At 50.3% G+C, this 23,977-nt stretch overlaps 1 pseudogene; it reads left to right on the top strand.

Moving 5' to 3' along the window:
* Nucleotides 1-21,626, top strand: part of LOC135287593 (zinc finger protein 883-like) — a 142,610-nt pseudogene extending 120,984 nt beyond the window's left edge.
* The last annotated feature ends 2,351 nt before the right edge of the window (nt 21,627-23,977 follow it).

Genomic DNA, 23,977 nt, shown 5'->3' with positions numbered 1-23,977 from the left:
TTTGGCCCTCTACTACCCTGGAGGAGCCATCTACAAAAAGTTTCTCCCCAGTCTCCAATTCTTCTTCTTCAAGATCGGGCCTAATTTTTGTTTCTTCCTCTATGGTAATTACACAGTCATGGGTCAGTGGGCCAACTTCGGGTTCCCCAAAGAGAAAAGAGGCAGGGTTCTGTATTGAGGTGGTTTCTAAAGTAAAATTAGGAGTTTCTAACAAGATTCCTTCATATTTAAGTAATCTTGCATCTGATATCCATTTTTCTGCTTTTTGTTGCATTACACCCCGAATGTTATGTGGAGTGAACACCTTTAAAGAGGCGTTGAAGGTGATTTTTCTGGTTTCTTCCACTAACATTGAACACCCTGCAATTATCTGTAAACAGTTTGGCCACCCCCTGCTAACAGGATCTAAAATCTTTGATAAATATGCAATAGGTTTCTTTCTCCCCGCCCACTCTTGAGTAAGTACCCCATATGTTACCCCGTCTGCAATGTTAACAAATAGGAAGAAAGATCTATTCAAGTCGGGAAGGCTTAAGACCGGAGCATGAACTAAGGTTTCTTTCAATTTCTGGAACTGGAGTTTTTCCTCCTCTGTCCACTTGAGGTGTCCCTCTTGAGTCAATTTATGATATAAAAACCTCGCTTTCCCACTGTAGTTTTCAATCCATTGTCTGCAATACCCTATAAGTCCTAATATTTGTCGGATTTGTCTCTTATTTTGAGGTAGAGGAAGATCAAGAATCGCCTGTACTCTTTCTGGGTCAATGCGCTTTTCACCCTTTTTCAGATAATGCCCCAAGTACTTTACTTCTTCCTCTACAAATTGCAATTTAGCTTTAGAGACCTTTAGCCCCTTTAGTCCTAAAAAATTTAAAAGCTTGATACTTTCTTCCCGGACCTTAGCTTCCTGTTGTCCTGCAATTAACAGATCATCTACATATTGAATTAACTTTACTTCAGGATCTGGAATATAGTCCTGCAAAATTTGTTCCAATGCTTGCCCAAATAAATTAGGGGACTCCATGAACCCCTGGGGGAGCACGGTCCATCTTAACTGCTGTCGCCTTCCTGTGTCGGGATCCTCCCACTCAAAGGCAAAGTAATCTCGACTGGCTTTATCCAAAGGACATGCCCAAAAGGCGTCTTTCAGGTCTATCACACTGTACCACTCGTTTTCTGGCCCTAGTTTACTTAAAAGGGTGTAGGGATTGGCCACTACGGGAAATCGGGCAACCGTCTGTTTATTGATTTCCCTCAGATCATGGACTAGTCTGTAAGATCCATCAGCCTTCTTTACTGGTAATATTGGAGTATTAAAAGGTGACATACAAGGTTCTAGCAGTCCTCTAGCTAAGAGCCTTTCAATCTCGGGCTTGAGTCCCCTCCTCCCCTCCAATGAAATAGGATATTGTTTTACCCTTACAGGGACCTCTGGGTCCCTAATCTTCACTGTAAATGGTATCATTTCCAATTTACCCACTGTCCCGGGATTATACCATACTTCAGGATTTATTTTATTTTCGTCCTCTAGTCGGAGAGGACAGAGTCGAATTTTCAACTCTTTCTCTACTACTTCAATTTGGACTCCTAATTCTATCATTAAATCTCTCCCTAGTAAGTTATAATCAGCTTCTGGTACTAGTAAAAATTCACCCACCCCTATTTTACTTCCAGATTCTACCACTACTTCTTTAATAACTTGTACCTCAAATGGTTCCCCCTTTGCCCCAACCACCGTAGCCGTTTGTTTTGACAGTTTGCAACCTCTAGGTAAAAATTGGACGGTGGATCTTTCTGCCCCAGTATCGACCAAGAATTCTATCTCCTGGCCTTGGGGACCTACCTTTAATTTTATCAAGGGCTCTTTTTGATGTTTTTGGGTCCCCAGAAGATAAAGCCCCTGACCCCCCTAATCGTCCTTAAACTCCTTCTCATCTCGAATTCAGATTCGGCATTCTCTCCTAAAGTGCCCCTTTTTCCCGCAGTAAAAGCAGGTCTTTGGTTCCGCACTTTCCTTCAAATTCCCCACTTTCCCATACTCCCGGGGCCGCTTCATCCTCTGCTCCTGATCCTGTCTCCTATCTTCTCGTACCGCAGCAACCATCATTCTAACTTGCCGTTTGTGACTCTCTTCCTCTCTCCTAACATACACCTTCTGAGCCTCTCGTAACAACTCGTCCAATCCCGTCTTGCCAATCCTCCATCTTTTGTATCTTTTTCCTAATATCCTCCCATGATTTTGAAACAAAATGTACCTTCAATACCGCCTGCCCCATCTGCCCATCCGGATCCATTCCTGAATAGAGTTGGAAATTCTTTCGCAACCTCTCCAACCATTCTGTGGGAGTTTCATCTTTCTTTTGTCTTTCATTAAAAGCCTTGTTGATGTTTTGGCCTCTCGGGACTGATTCCCTAATTCCTTGCACAATTATTGTCCTTAAATCCTGCATATGGACCCTATGAGCCGGATTTTGATGATCCCAGTTTGGGTTCTGGAGGGGCCATTTTGTGTCAGCTGCTGGTCCCTGGGCATGTTGTGCATCCCATATACGCATGCCTTCTCACCTGATCATGTTTTTCTCCTCTGCTGTAAACAGGATATTTAATATGGATTGCAACTCCTCCCAGGTATACATACTGGGTCCCAAAAATTGATCTACCTTTTCAGCCACCCCCAAGGGATCCTCTAAAAGATGTCCCATTTCCTTTTTGAATTCCCTGACGTCACCTGAGCTTAAGGGAACCGAGATAAACCCAATCCCTGGTTGAGGCCCCCCCATGGGCATTTCTCTTAAGGGATACAATTTGCCACGCGTTTGGCTGCGTGTTACCGGGCCTGTAGTATTACGGGGCTCAGTCGGTTGATCCTGGTCCGAATTGGAATCCTCATCCGACGAAGGGTGAGGAGTGTTAGGTGCAAGGGGGGGGGCGTAAGGAGGGGGTGCGATGATCAAATCTCCTTGTCGTCCCTTCCTTTTCCCCGACTTCTCAGAAAGCTTAAAAGTAAATACTTCCGGACGTCCTACCCACACTCGGGCATAATCGCTCTCCTCAGGATCCGGAGGCTCCTTGCTGTTTACCCATATATTCAGTTGTTGTCTCACCCAGTCTTCTGGTGATCCATATATGGGCCAGAAGACACTCTTGGAAATTTCCTTTCTTCCCCATACTTCCATACAATAGTGTATCATCTTTGCCTTATCTTTCCCTGATGTCCCTGGAAAGTGTTTCCAATTTCCTAGCAAAAATCCCAGGGGACTATCCCTGGCAACTTGATTCCTGTAGTGGGTTTACTCTTCCCCTGCCCCATTCCTCCGGAGTGCCTTCAATCAGTTCACAAATACCAGTCGCTTCCCCTGGTTCGTGGCTCACTCCCTCGCGGGAACCGCACTACTGAGGGTCCACACTCGCTTAGGGAATCTGGCTGCCAGTTCCCCTCTCACACACACACACCTCTCGCCACACTCCGGGATCCCGACCCCGCCCGAACGGATCCCGTTTATACTCACGCGTCCTGCGTCTTCGTCTGGACTCTGTGCACAGATCTTTTAAGGGGTCCACCTACCCCTGGGCCCGGTTTTTGGTTTGCTTCCTTATCCTCTCGTAACCAGGTTCGTCGGTTCGTCGGTCCTGTTTAGAGGCGGACTCCGAGAACTCAGGACCCGCCAAACGAGAGGGGGCGCGCCTTCCCAAGGAGGAGTTCGCCGCAAGTCCAGGATCCGAGTCACGGCACCAAATCTGTTATGGAATGAACACAATGGGTCATAATGCCAATCAATAAAATGTTTAATAGAGGATAAAAGAAGCAAAGCACAGCGCTGGGCGACAGAGGGGAGTCACCGCTCCACCAACTGCCGCACCCGAGCCCGAGTCCCGTTCCCCCTTTTGAACAGTTCCTTTTCCGGGTTTCACGTCATCCTTCTGGTGCATCTGTGGTGAATCTGCGCATATTCTCCTTGTTGCTAGGGGGTCTTCATCTGCCTCCTGGTGGTCGTTCGATGAAGGCTCGTCCTCTTCCTCGCACGTATCCCTTTGGCTTACTTGACCTATGTTCTATAATATTGCTTAAAAAGGCACTCGTGGTTAATATTGCTAAAAAAGGCATCTGTGGTTATGGTCAGCTCAGCTGATTATGCTTGAGTAACTAGTTCCTGCACAGTAAATTTCCAATTCTTGCTCAACTATTTCATACTTTGCTATGCAATGCAGTTATACATTCAATGGGCAAAAAGAGGGGCTACCACCCCCTCACAGCCAGGGCTGGGATATTGGGATAGCCAGGGCTGGGATATTGGGATAGAAGTGGGGGCAGCTTTTGGGATTGCTGGGACTGCCAGCAGCCTGGGGAGGGCGGGTACCAATGAGAAGGGGGACCCTCAATGCAAGCGTGACCCCAGCAGCTGGGACAGGGGAGCCCCTGAACACCAGAGGGGAGGGAGCAGGGGTGTGGAACTCCTGGGGAGGGTTTTTCAGGGCTGAATCTTGGTGTTTGGGAGGTTTTTCTGGAGCCTAGGTCGCTGGTGACTTGTAGAGATGGACTTGGGCAGAAAGACCTTCAAACTCAATGTGCTCATCCCTTGGTTTTCCCAAATCAGAATTTCCCATTACCAGTTCTTGTGAGGCTGTGAGGAAGAGGAAGATGTCCCTGGACACAGAGTCAGGTGAGGAGGAAGTCAGTGCCCCTTTCCCCCTCTCTCCTGCTCCATCTCCCAGCCCAGCACAGCAGAACCTCGTGGCAGAGGCCATTTTGAGCGGCTCCACGGCGCAGGAACCCAACGGGGAGGAAAAGCCCCGGAGATGCCGCACGAGGAGGGGCTGCAAACGCAGATGGCGGGGATCTGAGGGGGAAAGAGCCAGCCTGGGCCGGGAAGGCGGCCGGAGATGGAGCCACAGCTCGGAGCTGGTGGTCCGTGAGGAGGTTCCTGATGGGGAGAAGCCCCACAAGTGCGAGGAGTGTGGGAAGAACTTCAGGTGGAGCTCCCACCTGATCAGGCACCAGCGGACCCACACTGGGGAACGGCCCTACGAGTGTGATCAGTGCAGGAAGAGGTTTCAGACCAGCTCTGATCTCCTCAAGCACCAGCGCACGCACACAGAGGAGAGGCCCTTCCGCTGCCCCGACTGCGGGCAGGGCTTCAGGCACAACTGCAGTCTTGTCAGGCACCGGCGCATCCACACTGGGGAGAGGCCCCACGAGTGTGAGGAATGTGGGAAGAGCTTCAGGCAGAGCTCCCACCTGATCCAGCACCAGAGGACCCACACTGGGGAACGGCCCTACGAGTGTGGGGAGTGTGGGAAGAGCTTCAGCCGGCGTTCCAGCCTGATCGTCCACCAAAAGATCCACACTGAGGAGAGGCCGTACGAGTGTTCCGAGTGTGGGAAGGGGTTTCGGATCCGCTCCCATCTCCTCCAGCACTATCAGAGTCACACAGAGGAGAGGCCCTTCTGCTGCCCCGACTGTGGGAAGGGATTCAGGCAGAACTCCACCCTCGTCACCCACCGGCGCATCCACACTGGGGAGAGGCCCTACGAGTGTCCCCAGTGTGGGAAGAGCTTCTCCAGCAGCTCTCACTTGACCCGACACCAACGGAGGCACCGGTGAGGGAAGCCCTGTGAGTGCCCCAAGTGCGGGAAGAGCTTCGTGCGCTGCTCCAGCTCCATCCCCCACTGCAGGACCCACGGCGGGCACAGCCCTGGTGACCCACATTCCCTGTGATCCAGGGTGGGAACACACCTGGCTGCTTCTCCTTTTGGTTTGGCTTTAATTTTTTTCTGTTCTTCTTCTCTTTGCCCTCCAAAATCCAAGAGGTATCAATCTGTTGCCTCAAAACCACTCAAATCCCACTGAAAACAACTGAATTTTAACCCATAAAGGCTCAGTCCCTCCTGAAATTGCTTGTTCCCTCCTCAAAAAAACTCAATCCCATGCCAACCTCACTCACTTCCACAGCCAGCAGGGTGAGATGGGGTTGGAAGGGTGTTGCCATGATATTTTAGTGAAAAAGCCTCTGCTAGGATTTTTCCTGTCCTGAGGAGCTGAGGGCCTCAGGAAAGAAATGTAAACAATAACTATCTGCTGCTGTGGAATGCCACAGGTGCATCTTCCATTGGTTCATGTGGATTGTTTTAAATCAGTGACCAATCACAGCCACCTGTGCCAAGGCTGTGAGCAGTCACAAGATTTTTGATATTGATTCCTATTCTATTCTTTTCTTTGTAGCCTTCTGATCTTCTTCTCTCTGTTCTTTTTAGTATAGCTGTAATGTAGTATTTTAGTATAATATATAACATAATAAATCAGCCTTCTGATGAAAATGGAGTCAAGCCTCGTGTCCTCGTCCAAGGGAACACAGTTTAAACAAGACTCCCCGACACATGAAATGTTTTGAGCCAATAATCTCCTCCAGTCTCTCACAATAGGCAATGTTGGAGGTGAATCCCAGTTCTGACCATGGGCACCTGGAAAAGGCAAGTTCTTTTCCATAGGAAGGGAAGGGCAGAGCCCCAGTGTTTGGAGGGCAGGTGAGAATCTCACTAGGCCAATGCCTGCCAGACTTGTCAGGAATGGCAGATTTTGTCTGGGAGCAGTCTTTGAATTTAGGGAATTTTGAAGGTGGAAGCCCAATCTTGGCCATGGGCACCTGTAGAAGGACAGTTCTTTCCACAAGAAGGAAAGCACTGAGCCTTCCCCAGTGTTTTGGGGACAGATGAGAGGTGACCCTCATGAAACCGTTGTCAGCCAGTCTTGTCCTGGCAATATTCCTATGGGAATAATCCCTGGATATAAGGAAATCTGGAGATGAAATCCCAATTCTGGCCATGGATGCCTGCAGGAGAAGGACAGATCTTTTCCATATGAAAGAAAGTATGGAGCACCAGTGTTTCAACAGCAGATGAGAAGAGGCCTTCAACATGCCATGGTCAGTTGGACCAGTCAGGCAGTCCATGGGAGGCCAAACCAGCCAGACCTCTTCTGTGTTGCCGTGGTTTTAAGAGGCCCTGCAGTATCACCATGGTCCCCTTGGTTCCACGGGGCCCCACAGTGTCCTAATGGTGATTTGATTCCATGGGGTCCTGCAGTGTTACAATAGTGCTTTGGTTCAATGGGGTCACACAATGTCACAATGGCTCCTGGGTTGGAGAAGGCCCCGAATGTCACAATGGTCCCAACAATTCCATAAGGCCTTGCAGTGTCACAATGGTCTCTGTGGTTCCCCAGGCCCCACAATGACACGTGACTCCTCTATTCCATGAGACTGCAGTGTTACAATGGACCTTTGGACCACGGGGTTTTGCAGTGTCACAATGGTCTCCTTTGGCTCCACAGAGACACAATGGACCACTGATGACACCAGGCCCCACAATGTCACAATGAACCTTTGGCTCCATGCAGCCCTGCAGTGTCACAAAGGCCTCTTGCTTTCACAAGGCCCCACAAGATCACAATGGTCCTCTTGGTTCTGTGGGAACCCCCAGGGTCACAATGGTCTCACTGGTTTTATGAGGCCTCTCAGAGTCACAATGCTTTGCTTATTTCATGGGGCCTCATAGTGTCACAATGGTCTCTATGTTCCCCTGACTCCATTGTGTGTCACAATGGCCCCTTGGTTCCATGAGGCTGTGAAGTCTCTTAATGGTCCCTCCATTGTGCCATGAGGCCTTGCAATGTCACAATGGACTTTTGGCACTATAGGGTCTCACAGTGTCACAATGGACCTTTGGCACTATAGGGTCTCACAGTGTCACCATGGTCCCTTGGTTCCATGGGCCCTGTGCTGCTGCATTCCCCCCTCCCCTTCTCAGGCCGCCCTGCCAGCTCAGAAATGCTCCTTGGGCCTCGGCCTTGGCCAACAGCCCCTGGGCTCAGCTCCTCTGCAGCTCAGCACAAACACTGTCTGCCCCAGGCACTGCTGTGCCCAACCAGCTCCTGGTTGCTGTAGGAGCAGCCCTGGGAACTGTTTGTGTTCCCTCAGTGGCACAACATCCCTGTTCTCACAGTGCCAAAGAAAGCTGTTGATGCCAAGTGCGGCCAGGACGAACCATTGCTGTGACTGCAGCCCCTCTCTTGGGGCCCTACAAACAGTGCTGCAAAAGGAGCCCCTTGGAGCTCTCCTGGGCCAGCGACTCCCTCTGAGTGGGGCCTCTCCCAGCCGGGAACTCTCCCGTTTGCTGCACTCGGGGATCCTGAACAACGAGGGAGCCTGGGCCGATCCCCCCACTCCTCCAGGCTCAACCCTTCACCCGCTGGGGAGATGCCAAAGCATGCACAGGGAGCATTTCCTGCCCTCAGGGGAATTTCTCACAGGTGCCTTGCACTGACTCTTTGTGTCTGTGTGCACACAGGAGTGCCTCTGCTGGGGAAATGTGGCAGAAATGCTGCTCTTGGAGGGGTTGGAGTGCCTTGGATAGCTGAGTCAGTCAGGCCTGTAGGTGAGGTTAAGTCACAAGGTCTAAGCTAAGTTAATTGCTTCTAAGAGTTGCTCTTTTGCTAATTTGTTAGGTTTAATTTAAGTTATTAGCTAAGATGACTACTGTTAAGTGTTATTCCACTGTTAAATTATTTAGTCATAGGTTATAAATGAGGTTAAAGACTGTTAAGTGTTGTTCTTTTACTAAATTGTTAAGTTTACGGGAGAAGTTAAGGTTAAGGTATTAGTTAAGTCCTGTTAAGTTTGAGCTCTGTTCAGCTTTTAGATCATATTCCTTTTATCCTTGTCCTCACTGTCCTTGTGTCACACACACACACATACACAGGGACCATTCTTGGTTCATTTCTGCTTTATTTGCCTGGATTTGGTTTGGTTTTGTTGTTGCTTTGTTCCCCCGGTGTGCCTGAAGTGTCCAGTCAGGAGCAGAGTGACTCTTGCCAAGGAACTTTGTGATGCTGTCGCTTAATATTAAATCTGGTTGTTGCTGATCTTTTCCCAGGGATGTTTTCAGCACTCTCAAGCCCTCGTTCGTAACAGGGTGAAGGAGCCCTGGCCCAGGCTCTGGCCCTGGGGGACACACAGACACTGCTGGGGGGTCCCTGTGCCCCTGTCCCACCCCAGAGCCCCAGCCCCCCGTCCCCGTGTCAGGCTCTGGGGTCGATCTCGTGGAACATCCTCTGGGGGAGGCTGCGGCGCTGGGGGCGGGGGGACCCGGGGGGACAGGGGACCCCGCTGTGCACGAGCAGCATTGGACTGCTCTGGGGGAGCTGTGAGGGGGGCTGGGGCAGAGTGACCTCCCCAGTGACCTCACACAGCCCCTGTTATGTCACACAGCCCCCTGTGACATCACACAGGCCCATTGTGATGTCACACATTCCCTGTGATGTCACAAAACCCCAGTGATGTCACACAGCCCATTGTGATGTCACAAAATCCCAGTGATGTCACACAGCCCATTTGTGATGTCACAGCCCTCATTATGATGTCACAGATAATGTTGTGATATCACACAACCTATCCTGGATGTCACACAGCCATTCTATGATGTCACAACCCCTCTGTGATGTGACACAGATACCCTGTGATGGCAGAATCCATTCTATGATGTCCAGCCTATGATGTCACAGAGCCTACTCTGTGATGTCACAGGCAACTCAGTGATGACACACACAGCTGCTCTGTGATGTCACAAAGCCCCTTCATGGTATCACAGGGCCAGTGCTGGGATATCAGTCTGTGATATCATAAAGCTGCTCTGTGATGTCACAGAAGATTTGGTGATGTCACAAAGTCACCCTGTGATGTCACAGTCTGTTCTGTGATTGCACACCTGGCTCTATGATGTTGCTCCATCACCTGGTGATGTCACAACCCACTCTTATGTCACAGAGCCACCCTCCATGATGGCAGACTCTGCTCCATGGCCTCACACCCTACTCTATGATGTCACAGTTCTGTGATGTCACAACGCCCTCAGTGATGTCACAAAACCCTCTCTGTGATGTCATACTGCCACTCTGTAATGTCACAGCACACACTTTGACCTCACAGCCTGTTTTATGATGTCATACAGCCATGCCATGATGTCACAGCCTGCTCTGTGATGTCACACAATCCCCTCTATGATGCTGTGGCTGCCCAGTGACCTCACACAACAAACTCTGTGGTGTCATAGCCCAACCTGTGCTGTCACACAGCCCCTTGCTGACATCACAGCTGCTCTGTGCCTCCATGACACAGCCACAGAGGTGCCGCTGTGACACAGCCCCCTCTGGGACATCCCCCAGCCCCTGCCAGTGCTGAGCCCTGTGAGCTCTGTCTGTGCCCTGCTGGTGTCCCTGAGCTGCCCTGGCAGTGCCCCAGCCCTGCTGGGCTGTGCCCAGGAGCTGCTCCTGGCCAGAGCTGTCTCTCTGCAGCGCTGCCCTTGCCAGGAGCTGCCTCTGGGCCAGGAGCTCGGCCCAGCTCAGCAGCACAGACACAGTACCAGGACTTTAATGACCCTCTTGGGCTTTGGTGCTCCTTGCATCACACCCAGTACCTCTGAGTGTGCTCAAAAAGCTTCTCAAGAACTCCAAGTTAAGCTGAATGAACTGGTTTAGGACAAATTAGGGGAAAATATCTCCAAAGGAGCCCCTTATAGGAAACAAAACCCTCCGCACCTTCCCCCCTCCCCACCACTGGGTTCGGGAAGAATTTCTTCAGAGGGGAAGTGGAAAAAGCTTGTTTATTAAAGAACAACAAAAAAACACTCCCAGCACAAGAGAAATAGCCCGAGATGGCAACAGATGTTTCACCAGTCCAAGGGGTCGAGCCGTTTCTCTCTTCGCTGCGGAGGGTACGAAGCTTCTCTTGCAGACCCCGGACAGAGCCCCTTGCCTGGCGCCGGTCCGATATCTTCGGGGGGGAAAAGGGGGGGGGGGGGGAAAGGGAAGAAAGGGAACAACAGAAACCGGGGAAAGAAAAAAAAATGGCGAAAAAGCAAGCGAGCTAAAAAAGCAAGAAAATAAAAAGAAAGAGAAGCAAAGCTAGAAGAGCAAGCAAGCAGCCAGCCGGCCAAGCAGCATGCAAAAAAGCCGAGCCCCAAGGCAGGGGCGGGGGGAAGGACAAAACGATAGACACAACAAACGGAGCAGGGAACAGAAACCACGATTTGGGATAATAAGCATGAAAATGTCCTGTCCCCACAACACTGAAACATAGACATTTCTTGTAGTTTAAATGGGGTCCACTGAGGGATAAAACTCATGTGAAAGTGTCCCCAGATTCCAGATAGAGCAGAACACTGGAGGCAGTGATGACAGCTTCAGACAAGCAAGGGAAAGGTGTCTCTGGTGCTGAGCAAACCTGGATGTGTTTCAGGAATGCAAAGGGCCAAGGCCTGAGCCCCAGCCCCTGGCCAGGCAGATCCTGTCCCTCCCTCATTGCTCAGGGCTCTTCCCGGGATGGGCTCTGGGATGTGGGGATGTGCAATGCCAAGGACGGGACCATGGGGTGGCCCCTGCCAGGCTGCTGAGCAGGGACAAGGAGGCAATGAGGCCCCAGGGCTGCAAGGGTCACTTGTCCCCTCCTTGTGGCCTCAGGCCCAGGGCCAGCAGCCATGGCCAAAGTGCTGCCCAAGGTGGCTCTGTCAGGGCCTGGCAGCTGCTGCCCATCCCTGTGCCCTGTGCAGCCCAGGCTGTCCTACGGTGTCCCTGCCCTGGCCTCTGTCCCTGCAGGCTGTCGTCATCCCCCGGCTGCCCCACCTGGCTGGCCCCTTCCTTTGCTGACAGCTCTGCCTCCTGCCTGCCTCTGCCTGCCCACACAAAGCCTTGGGCTTCTCCAGGCTCTGATTGGGGGATATTTTGCACCACAGCCTTGCCCTGGGTGGGAAATTCCTTTCTCCTAGTGTCTAGTCTGGGTCTCCCCAGCTGCCCTTGGTGCCATTATCTCTTTCTCTGGCTGTTTTATACAATAAAGAAAAATTCCAAGATGTGTGAAACCACCCTTCAATCCCTCCCCGGCTACTCTTATTCTGTCCTCAGTCTCCACACCACTGAGCCCAGAGTCTGCCGCCTCTCACTGCTGGTTATGTGATCAGGCCTCCAAACCTCATCTTGAGAGGTTTGTGGGTCCTCTCCAAGGTCTGTGAAAATGAAAACAGTGGTCAAAGTTATTTTCACCCAAATCTTGCAGTGACAGAACAAGGCTCAATATCTTTGAACTGAATGAGGTCAGATTTACAATTGTTTAAAGGAAAAAATATTTTACAGTGATGAGAATGGCACAAAACTGCAACTGTTCTTCCAGAGAAGTGGATTCCCCATCTCAGGAATTATCCAAGAGCAAGAGCTTTGTACAACCTGACCCAATGAAACCCTGTTCCCTCCCCGAGGACAGAATTCCTGTTGTGTGGGTTCTCTGATGTGCTGGGTGCCCTCACAACGCTTCTGGCCAGAATGTCTGCTGAGGGCAGCCAGGCTGCTGCAGGGGCAGTGACCTCACAGCCATCACCATGGCAGCCCTGTCCCCTGGGCCTGGCTCTCCCCTTTCCTCTGCCCCTGCCTTGTCTCTGCTGGCATGAAGAGTGTTCTCATTCATATCTTGTCCCCAAGGTGCTGGGGCCAATGGCTTCCCAGGCAGGCTCCTGCAGCAGAAGTGGCTTTTCAGAGCCCGGGCAGAAACGAGCCCTGAGGCAGCAGCTCTGCAGTGCTGGCCACCAGGCCGGGCTGCCAAGGGAGGCTTCTGGCCATGCCCTGCAAGCAGCTGCTGCTGCCAAGGTGCCTTTGGTGCCTCAGGCTCTGCCTGGCACAGCTCCCAGCACGGCACTCTGCCCTTGTGCCCGAGCCCTTCCCTGTGCTGGGGCTGGCCTGGGGCTTTTCCTGCAGCGGGACCTGCCCTACTCCTGGCACAGGAAAGGCAGTTCCTGCTGGAGCAGGAGGCTCTGCCTGCAATGGGCTCCAACAACTCCAGCAAGGCCCTGTTGACTTCAAAATTGCTTCCTAGAGCAGAATAATCTAATAATTGTTTTAGCTCTGATACTGTGGAGTAAATAACTCATTTTTTAAAATTTAGTCTGTGGTGTAAACAAACTATTCTGTCTAGTCATGATCAGAATCAATCAGAGCTGTATTTACATAAATTTATCTAGTATTCCATTGTTAATTCTGTGGGACAAATTGCATTAAGGTTCAGTTCCACCTGTCCAATCTTTTATACCTTTGGCAAAGGACCCGCTCCCAAGGCTGTTGCCATGGCCACCAGGGCTGGGACCAGCTGGGATGCTCTCTTTCCACGGGCCAGGGTTTAGGAATGGGATTCCCCAATTTTCTGCTCCCGCTAAAACCACGCTGCTGCTCGCTGCCCTTCCGCCTTCCATGGAAAGCACAAAAAGGAAAGATCCCGGGCTGGGATAAGAAAAATTTATTGGGAACAGCAATGAGATAAAAACCAAAAAAAAAATAAAAATAATATTGACAACAGAAGGGATATGAAAAAGGGAAAACTGCAACACAAGTGACTGTCTCTTCCCAGCCACAATTTCCTCCTCCCTGCAAAGGACAATCTTCTCCTCAGGGAGAGAGAGAGACCCTTTCCTGCCCCTGGCAATGACTTGACTTGAGGTGACAGTGAATGTAATGACACGGTCCTGATCTGACCCTCATATTCTTTGATCCCAGATCATGTCATTGGCAGGGGCAGGAAAAGGGACAGGTGTCTTCCCAGCATGGATCACAGGGAACATGGATCACTAGGGCTCTTCCCAACATGGGTCCTCCAATGAGGGATGAAGCTGGAGCAGGACACAAAGCTCTCCCTGCAGTTGGTACATTTGCAGGGCTTCCCTTACTGATGCTTCCATTGGTGTCTGATCAAGTGAGAGCTCTGGGTGAATCCCTTCCCACATGTGGGGCACTCATACGGCCTCTCCCCACTGTGGATGCACTGGTGGGTGATGAGGGTGAAGTTGTGCTTGAAGCCCTTCCCACAGTCGGGGCAGCGGAAGGGCCACTCCTCATTGTGAATCCGCTCATGCAGGCAGAGATTTGAGCTGGTCTGAAACCTCTTCTGACACATGCAGCACTCGTAGGGCCTCTCCCCAGTGTGGATGGGCTGATGGGTGATGAGGTGGGAATTGCGCTTGAAGCCCTTCCCACAATCTGGGCAGCAGAAGGGCCTCTCATCAGTGTGAATCCGCTGGTGTCTGAGGAGATCTGAGCTGATCCGAAACCTCTTCTGGCACTCAGGACACTCATAGGGCCTCTCCCCAGTGTGGATGCGTTGGTGGGTCACAAGGGTGGATCTGTAGCTGAAGCCCTTCCCACATTCCCCACACTCGTAGGCCCATTCCCCAGTGTGGATCATCTGGTGGTGGATCAGGCTGCTGCTCTGCCTGAAGCACTTCCCACACTCCAAGCACTTGTAGGGCTGCTCCCCATCATGAAGCTGCTCATGGACCACCACCTCTGAGCTCTGGCTGAAGCTCTCTCCACCTTCCTGGCCCAGGGGGGGTCTTTCCTTTTCAGAGTACCCTGGGCTGGGTTTGGAGCCCCTCATCCTATGGGATCTCTGTGTCTTTAATTCCCCATTGGATTCCTGTGCCATAGAGCCACTCAAAATTACCTCTTCCATGAGGTTCTGCCATGGGGATTTGTCATCCCTGGTCTCCATCCTCATCTCCTTGTCTGGGGGAGGAAGAACAAGGAGAGGATGGGATTTGCCTCTGTGCCACAGGGGAAGGGAAGGAGATCCTTCCAGCGCTTCCCCAGCAGGATGGTGTTGGCTGCAGGTTTGTCCTGCAGCCTTGGGCTGTGCTGGGCTGGGAGATGGAGCAGGAGAGAGGGGGAAAGGGGCACTGACTAGCTCCTCACATGCCTGCGTGTCCCGGGGAATCTTTCCCTTAAGCTCAGCCTTCTCCTCCATCTGGCAGTGGTTTTGAGATGGGAAATTCTGGTTTGGGAGGAAAACAAGAGATGAGTGCATTGAGTTTTGCACTGGTCTGCGGGCAAACCAGGTGGAGAATCTAAGACAGAATTACAATTTAATAAGAAAATTAAGATCAAGGCAATGATACAGAAACACGGCCTTAAACTGACACAGTCAGGATATAACCTGACACCCTGTTGCTCAGGGTGGTAGCAGCAGTCCCATTAAATGGTGGCTGCAGTCCTGTTGCAGTGATGATCGTGATTCTGTCAAAGCAGTGATCCTGTAGAAGGGTCTGGTCTTCCTCTGAAGGTCCAGTGGTGCTTATGGAGCTCTTGTCCTCTGGGAACCCAGTACGTAAGGTGCTACCAGTGTTGCAAGGCTCAGCTTATATCCAGGTAGGAACTATTGGCTCATCCCCCTGGGCGGAGCATCCCACAATGGGATGATGTCATTTTATCAGCCCTGCAGGGACACTCAATGGCCCATTCACAGAAGATGGCCCCTGGAGGTTGTTATCAGGGCTCATACATGGAAGAGATAAAGAACACTACCCTGTCACACTTGCCCCACCCCAGGGGAGGTCTCTGTCCCTGTCACTCCCTTGTTGTCCCCCCTTTTCTCTTCTCTTTCCATGTCTCTCTCTACCTCACATTTCCTGTTCTGTACAATCCACTTTGGATTTGGTCTCGGAAGCACCTTAATTGGGGCAGAGGCATTTCTCTAACAATTTTCTTAACCAGGTTGCAACATTATTTTGGCACAGCGAGTTTAGGCACTGTTCTCTGACCCCAAGTGCCTTGGATAACAGCATGGTTCCCTCCTCTGAAGAGGTTGTGGAGGAACTCTTGGAAACTTGGGTGCAGCTTCATCTGAGCAACTTATGTAAGAACTGATGAGGAAAATGGCTGTTGTGGGTGGCCAGTGTAAAGAAAATATTTTGTTGTCCTTCCTTGAAAAGTTTCTTAAAATCACTGGAGGAAAGGGTGCAAATGTCACAAGCAAGACTGACAAGGTTCATTCACCCCAAGGTGAGGAACACAAGGCTGCTAAAAGTCCCACAGGAAGCCCAGCTCAAGGAGCTAAATTTCTGAATAAATGCCAAATACATAGGCTTGAGGGCTTTGCCAAATGTGAGAATCATTATTCTCTTCGTCCCTGTCACCGTTGTGACAGCCCCACAGTGCTTTCTCTTCCTTTTAGTAATCTGTATTGGGCCAAATTTCCACTTTTCTTTTATCTGAACGTGCCAGCAGCTGAGCTGGAGCTGTGCAGGAACCAATGAAACTTGGAATTGCCACAGAATTGCTTCTATTATTGGTTTTTTCATGTATTGGATTTGTTTGCATTTTAATCACATGTGACTTGTGGGAAAATCAAATATTCATCAAAGTGATTAATGCAGAGTTAAATTTGATTTCTGCCAAGTTTATTGCCGGGGATGCACTGTGGGATCTCCTTCCCCTTCAATCTGGCACGGAAGCACATTCACAGGCTCTGGAGCAGGAGGGGGAACCGTGGGTGATTTGGGGTGTGTGGCTCGGCTGCTCCCGGCGCGGTTCCCCCGAGCCCCCGGCGCGGCTCCACCAGGCCCCCACACCACGGCGCTTGCCAGAGGTTCTTTAACAGAAATGCTGGTAAATTGACCAGCAGGAATTACACTAAATACAATTTCAAGAAGCTGCTGGTTTGCTGGGCAGTTTGCCGAATTCCACATTGTTGTTTCTTTCATTAAAACTGCACTTTAATAGGTCTTATTAAATTTATGCTTGCATAAAATTTGTGTCTACCATGGGCTTCTCTCAAAAATAAATTACATAAAATCATGACACACTTATTCCATCCTTTTAATCCCTCCAGTAAATCCATAATGCTGTTATTTCAATCACGGATTGTTCAACTTTTCAGTGCCTTATTTCCATTAATAGCATCAGAGTAAGTTAAATTTTGTTGTATGTATAACTTTTAAGGATATTAATTTTTAATTCTGTGATGTTAAATTTAATGCAAATTCAGGGTTGATAAGATTAAGTAAAATTAAACTTCATTATTGTTAGATTTGAGCAATGTTAAGTTACATTCTATTAATTTGAATTCCTTTTGTTCTGGATTGAAAGAAAATGTGTGTATTCTATTTGTCATCTGTAACAGGTAGGACAGTTATCTTCTGTTAATTAGACAGTTAATTTTCCCCCCAATAGCCCCCACAGATCCCCAGACACCCGCAAGGACCTTCAAGCTTTCTAAACTCCTTCTTATGAGAGGAGCCTTGGCGCAGCTGGTTAGAATCCCAGACCCAGACTTTTCAAGATTTTGTATGTAAAGAATTATAAAGGTGGAATGAAACATTTATAGAATTTGTCCCACAGGATTAAAGATGGCAAACCAGAGCTATTTCTATAAATATATATTATCTCTTATGGTAATGATTAGACAATATTATCTTAATCAGAAAAAATTGCTCCTAGATATAACAGCTGTAATATTATGAAATTATATGATATTATATCATATCATGTCATGCCATGTCATGTCATGTCATGTCATGTCATGTCATGTCATGTCATATCATATAGTATATCATATTATATCATATACTATCATATACTATCATATACTATCATATACTAGGAAGTGATTTCAAAGTAACTGTGTTAAAGCGAAACCAGTTATTAAGCAAAGATTGATGTCACTCCCTGTCTTGGTTTGGAAAGATGGATGTCTGCTAAGGAAGGCAGGAGCCTCTCCCGAAATCTAAAATGTAAACCCCCTCCCTCTGAATTGTTACAAATTTGAAATTAAGGGGCTCTCAGGCAAAGATATGGAAGCAGGAATAACAGTTCTTTATTAGGGAAGCAAATAAAAGGATAAAATAAACAATGCAGTAAAGCAAGACAACACTGACAGAGTCAGAACACAACCTGACACCCTGTTGGTCAGGGTGTTGGTAGCAATCCAATTGGAATGGTGGCTGCAGTCCTCCTGGAGTGACAGGAGTGGTTCTGCTGGAGCAGGGATCCTGTAGAAAGGTGTAGTCTTCCTCCGAAGATCCAGTGGAAGAGGCAGCTGCTGTTTCTCTGGGAAAATCCAGTGGAGAAAGCCATGCTGGTGTTCCAGAATTTCAAGATTATATCTGGGTAGGAATGCTTGGCTCTCCCCTCTGGGCAGAGCATCTCACAATAGGATGCTGTAGTTCTTATCAGTCATGCAGTGCCATTCAATAGCCTTTATCAGCAGATGTCTGCCCAGAGGGAGGATTGGGTGTTGAAGAGATAAGGAAAACTGCCCAGTTAATAGAAGACAACTGCCATACAGATGGCAAAGAGAATACAATCTGTTTGGCAATCCAGGAGAGTGGGTTAGTGGGCTACCCTCAGGGAATGCTCGCCTGGTATTGAAGGGCAGGGTGGGAGCACCTGGATCTTGGAGCACGCAGCTGCCTCCCAGGTTTGGAGGTGCCTGAGGAGGGCTGGGACAATGCCAGGGACATCCTGCAGTGACATCCCCCCTGTCCGCTCGGGGTGAGCTCAGTCCCAAACCTGGCCCTGATCCTAGTCTCAATCTCACTCCATGTTTAGACACACTCACAGTTCTGTATTTAATCTCATCCCAGTGCCAGACTCGTCTAGCCCCAGACCCATTCCCAATCCCAGCCCTAAAGCCAATCCCATGTCTAACATTAACTCCAATCCCAGTTCTAATCCAAATCTCAGCCCTAACTCCAACTCCACCCCCAAATCCAGCCCAATCCTAAATCCTCAGCCCCAAACCAAATCCCAGGTCCAGCTGTTCTGGGGGTTTGGGGGTGTCTCTGTCCCTCTGAGCCCGATGATGTTTGGGTGGGGTCACACCAGGGCTGAGAGGGACAGAGACCCCCCCGGCCTCCCCAGGGATGAGAAGGTTGGAGAGCCCCTCCAGCCCCGAGCACCCTCAGCGGTGAGAGGGACACAGAGCCCCTGGTCCCCAGCCCTGCACAAGCATTCCCTGAGACCAGTGGGATGGAGACCCCCTGAGCATCCCCCAGAGTGAGGGGACAGAGACCCCCGAGCATCCCCTGGGCTGCGAGGGACAGAGACTGGGTCGAGCACCCCCTGGCACAGGGATGAGAGGGAGGGAGAGCCCCCAGGCATTCCCTGGGGTGAGAATGATGGAGACCCCATGGGGAATGACCTGGCGTGACAGGGACAGGGACAGGGACAGCCCCCACAAGCCCCTCCCAAGCATCCTCCAGGGTGAGGCAGAGACCCCTTGAGCATCCCCTGGGCACTGGACAAAATAAAATTGGCAGAAATTAAATTTAACTCTGCATTAATCATTTTGATGAATATTTGATTTTCCCACAAGTCACATGTGATGAAAATGCAAATAAATCCCAAACATGAATAAACCGATAATAGAAGCAATTCTGTGGCAATTCCAAGTTTCATTGGTTCCTGCACAGCTCCAGCTCAGCTGCTGGCAGGTTCCCATAAAAGAAAAGTGGAAATTCGGCCCAACACAGATTAAAAGGAAGAGAAAGCACTGTGGGGCTGTCACAAGGGTGACAGGGATGAAGAGAATAATGATTCTCATATGTGGCAAAGCCCCTAAGCCTGTGAATTTGGCATTTATGCAGAAATTTAGCTACTTGAGCTGGACTTCTTGTGCGACTTTTAGCAGCCTTGTGTTCCTCACCATGGGGTGAGAGAACCTTGTCAGTCTCACTGGTATCATTTGCTCCCTTTCCTCCAGTGTTTTTAACAAACTTTTCAAGGAAGGAGAACAAAACATTTTCTTTACACTGGCCACCCACAACAGCCATTTTCCTCATCAATTCTTCCCTAAGTTGCTCAGATGTAGCTGCATCCAAATTTCTAAGAATTCCTCCAGAGAGGACCACAACCTCTTCAGAGGAGGGAACCATGCTGTTATCCAAGGCACTTGGAGTCAGAGAACAGTGCCTAAACTCGCTGTGCCAAAATAATGTTGCAATCTGGTTAAGAAAATTGTTAGAGAAATGCCTCTGCCCCAATTAAGGTGCTACCAAGACCAAATCCAAAGTGGATTGTATTGAACAGTAAATGTGAGGTAGAGAGAGACATGGAAAGAGAAGAGAAAAGGGGGGACAACAAGGGAGTGACAGGGACAGAGACCTCCCCTGGGGTGGGGCAAGTGTGACAGGGTAGTGTTCTTTATCTCTTCCATGTATGAGCCCTGATAACAACCTCCAGGGGCCATCTTCTGTGAATGGGCCATTGAGTGTCCCTGCAGGGCTGATAAAATGACATCATCCCATTGTGGGATGCTCCGCCCAGGGGGATGAGCCAATAGTTCCTACCTGGATATAAGCTGAGCCTTGCAACACTGGTAGCACCTTACGTACTGGGTTCCCAGAGGACAAGAGCTCCATAAGCACCACTGGACCTTCAGAGGAAGACCAGACCCTTCTACAGGATCACTGCTTTGACAGAATCACGATCATCACTGCAACAGGACTGCAGCCACCATTTAATGGGACTGCTGCTACCACCCTGAGCAACAGGGTGTCAGGTTATATCCTGACTGTGTCAGTTTAAGGCCGTGTTTCTGTATCATTGCCTTGATCTTAATTTTCTTATTAAATTGTAATTCTGTCTTAGATTCTCCACCTGGTTTGCCCGCAGACCAGTGCAAAACTCAATGCACTCATCTCTTGTTTTCCTCCCAAACCAGAATTTCCCATCTCAAAACCACTGCCAGATGGAGGAGAAGGCTGAGCTTAAGGGAAAGATTCCCCGGGACACGCAGGCATGTGAGGAGCTAGTCAGTGCCCCTTTCCCCCTCTCTCCTGCTCCATCTCCCAGCCCAGCACAGCCCAAGGCTGCAGGACAAACCTGCAGCCAACACCATCCTGCTGGGGAAGCGCTGGAAGGATCTCCTTCCCTTCCCCTGTGGCACAGAGGCAAATCCCATCCTCTCCTTGTTCTTCCTCCCCCAGACAAGGAGATGAGGATGGAGACCAGGGATGACAAATCCCCATGGCAGAACCTCATGGAAGAGGTAATTTTGAGTGGCTCTATGGCACAGGAATCCAATGGGGAATTAAAGACGCAGAGATCCCATAGGATGAGGGGCTCCAAACCCAGCCCAGGGTACTCTGAAAAGGAAAGACCCCCCCTGGGCCAGGAAGGTGGAGAGAGCTTCAGCCAGAGCTCAGAGGTGGTGGTCCATGAGCAGCTTCATGATGGGGAGCAGCCCTACAAGTGCTTGGAGAGTGGGAAGTGCTTCAGGCAGAGCAGCAGCCTGATCCACCACCAGATGATCCACACTGGCGAATGACCCTACGAGTGTGGGGAATGTGGGAAGGGCTTCAGCTACAGATCCACCCTTGTGACCCACCAACGCATCCACACCGGGGAGAGGCCCTATGAGTGTCCTGAGTGCCAGAAGAGGTTTCGGATCAGCTCAGATCTCCTCAGACACCAGCGGATTCACACTGATGAGAGGCCCTTCTGCTGCCCAGATTGTGGGAAGGGCTTCAAGCGCAATTCCCACCTCATCACCCATCAGCCCATCCACACTGGGGAGAGGCCCTACGAGTGCTGCATGTGTCAGAAGAGGTTTCAGACCAGCTCAAATCTCCACCTGCATGAGCGGATTCACAATGAGGAGAGGTCCTTCCGCTGCCCCGACTGTGGGAAGGGCTTCAAGCACAACTTCACCCTCGTAAGGCACCAGTGCATCCACAGTGGGGAGAGGCCGTATGAGTGCGCCACGTGTGGGAAGGGATTCACCCAGAGCTCTGACTTGACCAGACACCAACGGAAGCACCAGTAAGGCAAGCCCTGCAAATGCCCCAACTTCAGGGAGAGCTTTGTGCCCTGCTCCAGCTTCATCCCTCATTGGAGGACCCATGTTGGGAAGAGCCCTAGTGATCCATGTTCCCTGTGATCCATGCTGGGAAGACACCTGTCTCTTTTCCTGCCCCTGCCAATGACATGATGTGGGATCAAAGAACATGAGGGTCTGGCCAGGGCCGTGTCATTACATTCACTCTCACCTCAAGTCATTGCCAGGGGCAGGAAAGTGTCTCTCTCTCTCCCTGAGGAGAAGATTGTCCTTTGCAGGGAGGAGGAAATTGTGGCCGGGAAGAGACAGTCATTGTGTTGCAGTTTTTCCTTTTTCATATCCATTCTGTTGTCAATATTATTTTTGTTACTTTTTGTTTTTTATCTCGTTGCTGTTCCCAATAAATTTTTCTTATCCCAGCCCGGGATCATTCCTTTTTGTGCTTTCCATGGAAGGCGGGAGGGCAGCGAGCAGCAGCGTGGTTTTAGCGGGAGCAGGAAATTGGGGAATCCCATTCCTAAACCCTGGCCCGTGGAAAGCGAGCATCCCAGCTGGTCCCAGCCCTGGTGGCCATGGCAACAGCCTTGGGAGCGGGTCCTTTGCCAAAGGTATAAAAGATTGGACAGGTGGAATTGAACCTTAATGCAATTTGTCCCACAGAATTAACAATGGAATACTAGATAAATTTATGTAAATACAGCTCTGATTGATTCTGATCATGACTAGACAGTATAGTTCGTTTACACCACAGACTAAATTTTATAAAATGAGTTATTTACTCCACTGTATCGGAGCTAAAACAATTATTAGATTATTCTGCTCTAGGAAGCAATTTTGAAGTGAACAGGGCCTTGCTGTAGTTGTTGGAGCCCGTAGCAGGCAGAGGAATTCTGTGCTTGGGGATGAGTGTGTTTCACTGGGTCAGGCTGTACAAAGCTCTTGCTCTGCATAATTCCTGAGATGGGGAATCCACTTCTCTGGAAAAACAGTTGCAGTTTTGTGCCATTCTCATAAATGTAAAATATTTTCTCCTTTAAACAATTGTAAATCTGCCCTCATTCAGCTCAAAGATACTGAGCCTTGTTCTGTCACTGCAAGATTTGGGAGAAAATAACCTTGACCACTGTTTTCATTTTCACAGACCTTGGAGAGGACCCAAAAACCTCTCAGGATATGTTTTGGAGGCCTCATCCCATAACCAGCAGGGAGAGGCGGCAGACTCTGGGCTCAGTGGTGTGGAGACTGAGGACAGAATAAGAGCAGCCGGGGAGGGATTGAAGGGTAGTTTCAAACATCCTGGAGTTTTTCTTTATTGTGTAAAACAGCCAGAGAAAGAGATAATGGCACCAAGGGCAGCTGGGGAGGCCCAGACTGGACACCAGGAGAAAGGAATTTCCTTCCCAGGGCAAGGCTGTGGTGCAAGATATCCCCCATTCAGAGCCTGGAGCAGCCCAAGGCTTTGTGTGGGCAGGCAGAGGCAGGCAGGAGGCAGAGCTGTCAGCAAAGGAAGGGGCCAGCCAGGTGGGGCAGCCGGGGGATGATGACAGCCTGCAGGGACAGAAGCGCAGGGCAGGGACACCGTAGGACAGCCTGGGCTGCACAGGGCACAGGGATGGGCAGCAGCTGCAAGGCCCTGACAGAGCCAACTTGGGCAGCACTTTGGCCATGGCAGACACAAAGAGCACCAAAGCCCCAGAGGGTCATTAAAGTCCTTGTGCTGTGTCTGTGCTGCTGAGCTGGGCCGGGCTCCTGGCCCAGAGGCAGCTCCTGGCAAGAGCAGTGCTGCAGAGAGACAGCTCTGGCCAGGAGCAGCTCCTGTGCACAGCCCAGCAGGGCTGGGGCACTGCCAGGGCAGCTCAGGGACACCAGCAGGGCACAGACAGAGCTGACAGGGGCTCAGCACTGGCAGGGGCTGGGGGATGTCCCAGAGGGGGCTGTGTCACAGCGGCACCTCTCTGGCTGTGTCATGGAGGCACAGAGCAGCTGTGATGTCAGCAAGGGGGTGTGTGACAGCACAGAGTGGGCTGTGTGAGGTCACAGGTTGGGCTATGACATCACAGAGTTTGTTGTGTGAGGTCATTGAGCAACTACAGCATCATGGAGGGGACTGTGTGACATCACAGAGCAGGCTGTGACATCATGGCATGGCTGTATGACATCATAGAGCAGGCTGTAAGGTCACAGTGTGTGCTGTGATACTAGAGAGTGGCAATATGGTATCACAGAGAGGGTTTTTTGACATCACTGAGGGGGTTGTGACATCACAGAAGTCTCTGTAATGTCATAGAGTAGGGTGTGAGGCCATGGAGCACACTCTGTCATCATGGAAGGCGGCTCTG

This window comes from Passer domesticus, chromosome 30 (assembly GCF_036417665.1).
Source record: "Passer domesticus isolate bPasDom1 chromosome 30, bPasDom1.hap1, whole genome shotgun sequence".
Lineage (NCBI taxonomy): Eukaryota > Metazoa > Chordata > Aves > Passeriformes > Passeridae > Passer > Passer domesticus.
The sequence above is the reverse complement of the archived record's forward strand: the minus strand, read 5'-3'. Positions and strand labels throughout refer to the sequence as shown.